Source organism: Schistosoma mansoni, chromosome 7 (assembly GCF_000237925.1).
Source record: "Schistosoma mansoni strain Puerto Rico chromosome 7, complete genome".
Classification (NCBI taxonomy): domain Eukaryota; kingdom Metazoa; phylum Platyhelminthes; class Trematoda; order Strigeidida; family Schistosomatidae; genus Schistosoma; species Schistosoma mansoni.
In genome coordinates this window covers 6655455-6667072 of record NC_031501.1, presented here as the reverse complement: position 1 = coordinate 6667072, position 11618 = coordinate 6655455, and positions in this window count along the sequence as shown.

Below are 11618 nucleotides of genomic sequence, written 5' to 3'. Positions count from 1 at the left end.
AGGTACATCCATCTGACGAGTCCCAAATAGGACGAAACGCGCGTCCTGGATTCCACTACTAGCCACTATCCATCTTTGCTTACCATGCTTGTGAATTTAGGCTATATCGAGGCAATACGCACAGTATGCACATATGCCAATAAGAGACTGACCAGTTGCAGTCCTAAAAACATCAATGGTAAGATTCAAACAAACAATACCAAGTAAATATAAACTATGATTATGATCATGAAACTGTTTCATTGGAAAACGGATACACATATGTTATAATAGTTTTTTTCAATTCATGTTGCATTGTTTGTTTAAATATTCCCATTATTGTTTAGGACTGCAATTGATCAGTCTCTTATTGGTATATGTGTCCCAGAGTGAGCATCAACTCTGGAATGTAGGTACATTCAGCTGACGAGTCCTAAATAGAACGAAATGCTCATGATGGATTCCATTGCTAGCCACCATCCATTTTTGCTTACAATAGTTTTTTTTGTCACAATTGAAAATAAACAAGTTAATATACACAATTAGACATTTTAATCATTTGATTTCGGCTCAGTGATCTAAAAGCTAAGTGTTCACCGAGAAACCTGAAGGTATGGGGTTTGATCCCCAATGGGGTCATGAATATACACTGCTAAAGATCTGATTACTAGGACTAAAGAGATGTCCAGTTAGTCTTGGCTTTCAATCTTTATTTAACTAAGACTGTGATGTAGACTATGAAATTTAATATTATAATACTTCTTCATCGACTGTAATTGCCTTTTTTACCACACTAACTGCTGAGCAGTTTACTTCAATTAAATCATACATCTCTAAAGTGAAGATTATGATTGACTCTCTCTTAATGTATTCACTCAGATGATAATTTATTCACTGAAATATTAATTTGATAGAAGTCTAAATAGTGGATACATTTTATTATTCAGAGTCAAAATTATGGTACTGATATAAACGTAGATGTTCAAAGACTGAGTAGATAACGTGTTTGGTTATTTGAAAAGATAGATACTGAGCATTTGAGTCTCGATCTAGAGTACCGACTTTTGAATGCAGGTACACCCAACTGACGTGTTCCGAATTGAATAAAACACCAGTCATTGACCCCATCGCAGGTCATTATCACAACATTTATTGATTGCAAACATGATTTTTTGTGTATTTTCAAGTTGAAAATCATGCACAACATTCGAAAAATAATAGAAACATAGGCATTTTGACATTCAAAATCTTTATTTAAAACTGTCGAGAGACTTTTACGGAAAACTCCTCTTAAAAATTTAGTGACTAGAATATTTTTTCGCCAACATCTCGCATGTTTATACAGAAAATAAAAAAAAATCTTTTTGGCGGCTTTTTCATCTGAATGGTGTACATTATATGTCCATCTAGCTTAAATAAGAATCCACTTCGGCTGAAATATTATCTTTACGATTTTGTCAAAAATATGGCTGTTTTTCATCTAAATTAAAATAAAATGAGTAGTGGGGAATATCATGTTAGTCTAGTCCTGAATACTGATTGAATTCCGTCAATCTTGGACATTACAGACTGTGAAATCGGGTTACCTGGGTCCAAATCCACCAAGAAATATCAGTTCTCTCAAGATTATATGTATGTCTTCCTGTAACGAGTGCTAACTAGCACAAAAAACAAGGCCAATCGTGATGTCCTTTCGACTACTTAACAGTGAACCGTTTTCCCTACAACCTGTCACGAATAAATAAACTCTAGTGTATTCTTTCTCCTTTCTAGCAACGGTTCCTTTAACAAGACTAAGACATAGTCAAACGTCTTAGACCAATAAAAATTGAGATATATTTATAAGTTGAGGTTACTTAAAAGCAAACAATACATTCAATAACTAAATTAACAATTTATCCCATTAAAAAAACATTAAATGTCATAATTCAAAGAGAAATTTGAAGGGAATCAACCTGCGAAACATATTTATTCTATTCTAGAGAATAGCTCAAAAGTAAATACTTTATTAATTTGTCTAAAATATAGAATACACCTGACCTTTTTATAATGAGTACATTAATGTCAAACTACTATCTTGATTTACAATGAATGACAATATTTTTAACTATAGCTATTACGAAAGATCAAGGATTATTTTCTAATACACTTTTACTTCGAAAATGATACATCCAAGAAGTTGTTTCCAATTGTTAAATATAAAATATTCCATTTCTCAAACATCTGTCACTCAGAAACAGTAGATTATGATTCAGAGCTAACTTGAAGATGATTTGTACTATTTGCTGTAGTTAACTTATGAATGTTCTGTAGTAAGGTTGTGCTAAAGAGTGCATCACCGACATCCAAAATCTAAACAGGCAGAAAATCTCATTTTGTTTGTATAAAGAGACAGAGGTGGCAATTCTTCCTCATAAAATTGATAACGGCTACATATCACAATTTTGCATTGTATTACACTGTTTATTAATTGACACTTCGACGAAAGTGTCCACAAAAAATTTTTTTTTCGTAAATATTGTTTAACTTTATATTCCTTTGAAGAAGTAATACTATTGAATGTGTACACAGAAGAGGATCAAATGTTCACGCCTTTTTGTATAAAACAAAGCATATTATGGCGCCAAAGAAAAGATCTAACGTAATATAAACCCCTGATCCTACCTTTATGTAATACAAAAAAGTTCTTTGTTTTGTGAAACTTTTTGGATGAATTCACCTGTTCACAGTTGTTTTAGGGACGTTAACTATGTCGGCAAAGTATTTTTGTTCCAAATATTACCATTAAAATTAATATTATCCTCATCTCAAAACAAATCTTTATGTCTCCAATGCAATCAAAACAGAAATTTAATTTTCACTTTAATTATTTAAGTGAAATCACCTGATGATGTTAACATTTAAAGTAACCGTTTCCTTGCTCCCTATCTCTTTGAATAAAGACATTTCTCTCTCTTGAGATAAGATGGTGGTTGGAGGTGGTCAACCGGAAACCCTGGACCCGGGTTTCGTGCTACTTGGCACTCGTCAGCAAGGTGTACCTGTAATCTTGAGGGAACTAGTGCTCCCTGACCGATTCGATTCCGTGTCACTCAGCTTCACAGTCAGAGACGTTACCACTGAGCTATCCTGGCCGCCACCGACCCCCTGTTGGACTCTCTCTTCTCAAAATCTCTAACACATCATAAAATGCAAAGAAAATCTATCAAACGACATGCAATGTACATGGCCTTTTCCAAGAAAATATTTTTGAATGATTTGGATAATCAATAGAAAAAAATCTGGATTTTGACGACAGAATCATACACATCTACTTCATCAAAAAAACAGCAGCAAATAGCTTAACACGAAAATGTATCATATAGCCGTTACTATTACTATTGAAAAAAAAGGTATAGAATGCATGAAATATTAAAATTTAGGATTTAGAAGTATACAAAGAATGAATATTTCTGAGCTAATGAAACCGATTTTGATCTAGAGTTTCCAATTACTGATCACGATTATTGAACTGAGTCCAACACAGTTAAGGTCAACAGTCAATAACTTCATAAATATATGCTACATCCAAGTTTGGTCGTCCCTAATTTTATTCCAACCTGCTCCTTTGTAGACTGAAATTCTTCCTCTGCTTGTTGATAAATAATGTAAATTTTAGTGACCAGAGTGAATAGGGAAACTAAGATTTTTTTTAAGTATATCCTACGACGTTTACGAGGACAACCATCAATAGTAAAAACGTAGACTCTGGAGTTGGATTATTGAACAACTGGTAATTTTTAATGACACTATCCCTTAAGAACTATCATCTTGATTAACATTAACGATTAGATACAATCAGCACAGCTAATTATTTCAATGTCCTGTCGTTTTGACGGTTAAAACAATCCTTTTGAATGCCATCCTATTGACATTATTCATACATTTAATTACTTTCATGATAAACAACACTGATATCTAAGGGATATACTGCTCCTTAGATGAGATATGTTAGCTGCTGGTTGTCGGTTGCAAATTCCTATCATAATGATTTATTTACTGAACTGAATCAACCCTTTATTTCTTGACACACTGATTAACTAGTATGAATGGCTAGAAATCGTCAATGATCACAAACAATACCGTAATGAACCACTGGAATTCAGTTAAACTCAACACAAAAAGAACACTTTTCAACCGAAATGCCAGTTCTATTCATCACTAAATCAACATGACAAAATCACTGATCCCTAGTATTTTTTACACAACTTCGCTAAACAGTATACTTTTCTTAAATCATACTTAAAATATGAAAAGTGATTGCTCTTTTTCTGTCTCTTTTACTCTCTCTCTCTCGTCCTCTCGTTCTCTCTGATGTTAAATTGCTTTTAAAGAGAGATTATTTATCCATATGACAAAATGTCACATAGAAATACAAAAATATATATTTACATAAAAATGGAAGACCGGAAGTATTTAATAATAATAATACAGGATTCAAAGTATTATCTAATTTAATCAATAAATAAATGGGTATCAATGTATGAGCATTCCAAAAGTTTAATGAATCCTTCTCGTTACAATGATCATTGATTATTATGTATAAACCTTTTTACTTTTGTTACATATATTGTAACACCGTTGGATGCCGACTCAGTAGTCTATCGGTTAAGGGCTCTGGCTCGAGACTGGTAGGTCCTGGGTTCGAATCTCGCGAGGCGGGATCGTGGATGCGCACTGCTGAGGAGTCCCATAATAGGACGAAACGGCCGTCCAGTGCTTCCAGGTTCTCGATGGTGGTTTAGCTTCAATTGACTCATGATTTCAACTGTGAAAATATATTGTAAAGACATTTAATTAAAGGTAACAAAATGATTTAAAGTGAGAAAAAAATCAGTTGGACAATATTACTTAATAGTTGGTAATGAATGGATCTTTTGATTCTATAAATCAGTTTCAAGGAGTTTCATGAAATTTTATTAGGAAATTTTATGAATAACTCTTCTCATAGTTTACACAATATTAATAAGTAGACTCATCAGATGATCGATAAAATAATTGATCAGAAATTTTTCTGAGATTTATGTAAACGGACCTCTTGACTACTTGACAGTCATAAATGAGTCCATTATTCAATGAAATAATCTGGTTGCGTATTTAGTTCGAACCAGTAAAAACATTGAACAAAGATATTTATTCTATTGTCTCGGATAGAATTTATATTAGAGAAGGGTAACTCTATAATTTAAGTAATTTTTACATTAACACTATGTAATCTTCCTCATGAATTAGCACAAAATGTCTATTCTTAGTCAATCCAGAGCAATGGCATCAGTAAATCAATATATCTCTTAAGACAGTATTCGTTCGGTGAACGTTATCTGAGAGTATAACGTTTCGAATTGCATACGAAATATTGTTAGCAGTTATCTTGATTCTTTTGATTGACTAATAAACTATTAAAAATACTGAAATCTCCACAAAACCCCTTCTGATTAGAATCATATGCTCACTAGTGACTGACTTCAAGATACATGTCCCGGAGTTCTAGTGGGAAGCAGCGACCAGTGGAGTTCAATCACGTCTGTTGTGAGATAACAACTCACTGAAGGCAATTGGTGAACGGTTGCTCAAACTTCGTGGATTGGTTGAAGTTAAACATTAACACCATTGGATGCCAACCAGCTCAGTGGTCTATCGGTTAAGTGCTCTGAAGCGAGACTGGTAGGTCCTGGGTTCAAATCTCGCGGTGCGGAATCGTGGATGCGCACTGCTGAGGAGTCCCATAGTAGGCCGAAACGGCCGTCCAGCGCTTCCAGGTTTTCCATGGTGGTCTAGCTTCAATTGACTCATGATTTCAACTATAAAAAAGTATTACTTTTAATTACAATTCATAGATTGGGGATAAAAGTTGAAATATTGACTAAGTAATCAGTGTTGAATGCTTTTGGTACTAATTCATAAAAATAATAAATTTGGCAATAATCAAATTACTGACATGATTATTAATTTAATTTAGTCCTGTAAATAGTTCATAATTAGTGAATTGAAAAGAAACAGAACTTCCTGATGAAATTTACATCAAAACATTTGATGAATTATGATTAAAAACTAAATTAATTTCATGAAGGTTGATTGTAATATTGTAACAGTTGAATTCATAAGTCAGTCTAAGCTAGACCATCATTGAAAAGCTGGATGTACTGAATAGCTGTTTAGTCCTATTATGGGACTATTAAGCAGTGAGCATCTACAATTTCGTAAGAGGGATTCGGACTTAAGATCTTCAGTCTTGCGTGCGAACGCTTAACCTTTAAATCGCGGAGCCAACATGCAAGTTCATTTGAATGTTTTGACAATATAATTATGTATTTTGATGATTCACGCTCGCGAAACCGAAGGTCTTAAGTTCAAGTTCCGCTTGTTGGATTGTAGATGAGCATTTCTGAGGAGTCCAGTACTAGATAAAACGACTATTCAATGCTTCCAGGTTTACCATAGTGGTCTAGCTTATGTCGAATCATGAATTAATTTCCTTCAACCATACAATTGAACTATAACCAGTGAATAGTGTTTAGATTTCAGAAGAATTTTTTTATCTTTTGAATATGAAGCTGTAACAAAAATACTGAAATCTCCACAAAACCCCTTCTGACAATATTGTATAGTTATGTGCATCATTACCCCCATTATTTTCATACATGTCAAGAATGATATAATTGTTCCAAAGGACATTTTTCATAAGTCCTTCAGCACTCTAACTAGAATTTTGACTTAATTATTGAAAGGGAAACATGTCCAGTGACTATATATTAACTAATGTAATTTGTTCTACTCTTTTTCATTGATTGCATTACCTCTGTTCAACTTAACAACAAACAACCAGACCATTAAATAATATCGGAAAGAATCATCCAGTTTACTTCTACGTTTTCAAAAATGTTACATTTTTAAAGGGCAATGATCTATAACAGATTTTCGAATTATATTGTCTAGTTAATGCTAAATGATGTGTAATTCCACAAATCACGCAAATATACATGACAATTGTTCCCAGTCAGTCATCGTCACATTGTACCAGAATAAATAACAGAATATGGTCAAGTAGTAGTGTTACATAATTAATGTCGTAAGTTCAAAGGTATTATAAAAAACATTTAATTATCAACTAAGTGATTAAAAGGAGGATGTGGAAATTGTAATAAGCAATTAAATGTAATAACTGAAAATATGTAATTAAACGACTGTCGGATTATGCGTAGCCAAAATATTTTGATAAAATGTCGATTTTATCATAGAATCAAGAGACGAATATTAAAGTCCTGAGTGAATCCGTAAAGTGAAGGAAACTAGAAACCTTCTCCAAACAAGTGTAGTGAATCAAGTTGATGGCCAGGATAGAGAAAAGAAATTACCGGAGTTTTAATGATAAGCCGTAACAAGTAAAGTTCAAATACGTCAGGTGTTAAGAATGTACCCACTGAAGATTATGAAAGATGATAGGACGATATCGTGAGTCGATTAAAGTTAGATTTACAAATCATTTGATCCTGGCTCAGTGGCTTAGATGTCACGCATTCGCGTGCGAGACCGAAGGTTTGGAGTTCTACTCTAGCGTGCAAGTTCTTGGATTCCCATCTCTGAGGACTCCCATACAAGAACAAAATGACTGTCCAGTGCTTGTACACTTTGAATGGTTGTCTAGTTCAGATTGATTCGTGATGATAATAATGGAGAGAGGGGTTGTGCAAATACATTTTTAGGCACAAAGATTAGGTTTGTGAAGGTGGATTCCGATACCTTCAGCCGTATGCGGTATGTCAGTCTTTGTACTAAATGTCCGAATGGGAATTTTCACTCTGCTGAAAACTTATAATTGTATGCAACAAACTCATTCTTGAACAAAAGAAACTTTTAAGACAATATTTCTACTTACTGGCTCTACAGTTTCGTGTACTTAGGGACGGTATTTAAAAGATTATATTCAATGGGATTGAAAATGTCCATATATGCTGCCGGGCGTTTCGTCCTATTTGGAACTCGTCCGCTGGATGTAACTGCATCTCAGAGTTGATGTTCACTCAGTACCGTTCGCTTCAGACCCCAATGAGTTATTGACCAAGCTACTGAGTCCTGAATTGATAACACAATGGCGTTTGAAGTGAACGGTAGTGAGTTTGAGTCCCGGAGTGAATATCAACTCTCAGATACAGGTACATCCAGCTGACCAATCCCAAATGGGACGAAACGTGCATCCTGGATCCCACTGCTAGCCACCATCCATCGTTGCTTATAATACACATTAAGGTTAGTGAATTAATTATTGTCTACTTAATGACATGCAGTTTTTCTTAAAGTAATGGAATAAACTTATGATTATTAAGGTGGGATGGAAAAATTTTATGATAAAAAAATACACAAAAATCACTGTGGTATAAATGCTAATCGTTATCATCGACTTTTTAATTCATCTTAAAATAATAATGGTCAATTAAAATTTTTTTTAATTTTTGAAATCATTGGGCAACAGGCTCAAAGAGTCCACAGGAGTAAGGTGTAAAAAGCTGTTCATTAATACGAGGGCGGATAAGAATAACAAGTATAAACCACAGATTTCTTAATGTTAACCGTCATCATCAGGTGCTTTACAGTTGAATACCCGTGATTATTGTTTTATAACGGCTAAAAGAGGGTATACATAGATCCATGAATTAAACAATGTTAACTGTCAAAATATTGACCTACACGGCTGTCCTTTCTCACTTGATGGATGGAGAACATAACCCTGAAGCATATGAGGGCTTCTTGGTTATTGCACCTAGTTTCAAATAATCTGCTTAAGAAAGTAAGATTACAGTTTCACCATGTAGAGAAAGCCATAGGAACCAATTCCAGAAAACTAAACTTAGTACCTAAAAGAGGAATATTTAACCGCTCTATTCACCATGCACTACAATTTGATGACCCCATACTTAAACCACATATTGTAAATTGTTACCCTTAGTCCTCTCTTGTTTTTATCGCTCCCCTATAACACTCATTATTTACATGTTCGTTTTTCTCAATTCAGATGGATCTCTTATTACAGTTTCCCTGACCACACTTCTCTTATTAGACATTATATTCACACATTATTATTATGTCAATTAACCTGACATAACAGTTCGCTTACTGTGCATTTTACTCACATGATTTATTTCATTTTTATTGTATTAATTGTGACTCGACACCATGCAGTAAATTTTCCTACCTCTCTCCTAAATGATCTTTAACATGTACAAATGATAGATTTTCAAGGAATTTATTCAGTGACCTATCCACCTTACTTAAACACATAATCTGTTAGAATACCTTATTTTGTTCATTGTAATACAATAATTATAGATTCATAACTGTAGATACCCTGATAATGATGAATTAATTGAAAACAACATTTCGTTCCAATCATGAAAATATTCTGTTTTGTTTCATTTGTACCATTTAAACTTGTGTTAACCTTATTTTTGTTATTGATTTATTTACTCTGAAGAAATGCCCTACACTAAGTGACAAAACGTCAGAGTTACGAATTTCTACTCACTGGGATATTACAAGAAAAAAATGTAATTATTTTATTATTCTCTCCGTTCTTTGCTTTTGAAATTACCTATAAGTAACAGATTACTGCTGAAAGATTTTGACTAGCAAAATTTTATGTAAAATAATCAGTTAATTTATTTATTAAAAGGCACCTTTGTTCCTATTTCCCGACCGTTGCTGCTACGTTGACTTGGTGGTCGGGCTTGCCTATCGTGATGAATCAGTCGAGCTATACTGGCTGGAACAATCGTTCCTCAAGGTCCTACCATGCCAGACAGGTCGGTTGAAGAGCGGTGAAACTAAAAGCAGCAAACCAAAGGTCCGAAGGCGAAGTCGTACTGCTGACCGTACAGAGGTGTGACGGCAGTAAGGTGTTTCCTTAAGACAACCAGCATAACAGCTATGCCGCTTACCTACAAGGAGGGGTGGGGTTGGAAAAGGTCGACCCTAAAAATGCACACCTCGCCTTGTCCCATGGATTTCCGTCTCCGGCGGTAAGATCCTTTGAAGAACGGAGCTAACACAAAAACTACCCACAAAAAGGTCGTGTGACCTACCTCAAGCAGTTGTCCCTTGGGCACTGTGGTCACGTTCCCAGGTCGTTAAGACCGACACTAATCCATCTTTTTTTTCAAGTCCCTCAAGAAATACTTTTCCACGGTGTGGGCAGCCGGGAAGTGATATTAGCCCTCATACCCGTAACTGCACACGAGACCAAGTTGGTCACTTTCAAATCCTTCCTACATCTAATGACTGACCTTTGTATCATAATGTGATTTTAAATAGAAAAATAGATTAGTTTGATATCAGTAAGAATAACTGAAAATTTACTGATGTTGATGGCTCCCAGTTACTGAAGAACGAATTTTCTGTGCACAAGTAAAAAATGAACATAACATCAGTATCTTGTCTCGATGAGAAAAGATTATTGGCAATATTTTCTTGTGTTCTATAAGATCTATGTATAAAAACACTTGAGGAATGCTTTTTTTCTCTTCAGATTAGAACATATCACCGAATGCTATTAGACTACTCAGAATACTGAAAACCTCTTATCAGTTTAGTATAGAAAACTGCTAATTTTGTTAACTTTTGTTAACATATAAACTTAAGCAGTTCAATTTCCCTCAAAAATTATTTTTTCTCTGCTTTCTTTTCCCCGAAATGCATAAGACCTAAAATCAAGAGCTTCTAATTGAAAAACCATTACCATCCAAAAAATAAATTATAAGGTACCCAGTTAGTAAAAAAACCCGGACGCATATATATGATACTTTACGGTTGACCGACTTTGGTGTTGCATGATATATAAAATTAACTTTCTCTTCAACTTGATTTTATAATCGAAGACAAAATCTATTCATTTGTACTTCCCCTTAGATATCTTTAATTTTTAAACATTTCCCATATGTATTCAGTATAAAATAGTACACTATTTTATGATTGAATACAAAACCATACAGTTTCAGAATATTTTCTTTTCGGTCAAAATAAACGGAACCTGTATCTAGTTTAATAATGATCAATTAAAAGTGTACAAAATATGTTGACTGAAAATACAAATAACTAAGCATAAAATAAATTAATGTAATCTTTTTCTACACAAGGGTAATCAAATACTACATTAGTTCAGATATTTACAGTTAAGGGAGAATGGGGAACCTATCTTCTCTGGGTTACATCACGAACTGACCTAAATTAGAGATAAGTACTGAAATTCAGGAAGTAATGAATAGCTGTTTACTACTATATTTACATTTTAAATTGAACTAGTAGAAAAATTGAAAAGAAACATGAAAACCTACTCATGACCATTGGCCAAAATAAACGGTATCATAAAATAAAAAAGCTGGTGATTAATCACATCTCTGGGGCAAGAGAAATGAGTTAACCAGATAGAATAAGAGTAGAATAAGGAAGGGAGTTAGTGAGGGAGAGAGGTATCTTCCAGAGAAAATTTTGACCTCAATATAAACTTAATCACAAGTCATTAAATCAATTCTCTTGCAGATTTACTAAATTAACTATGAAGCAAACTGTGTACTGTCATACGTTAGCTTTGAAAAAGAATCCAAATATAT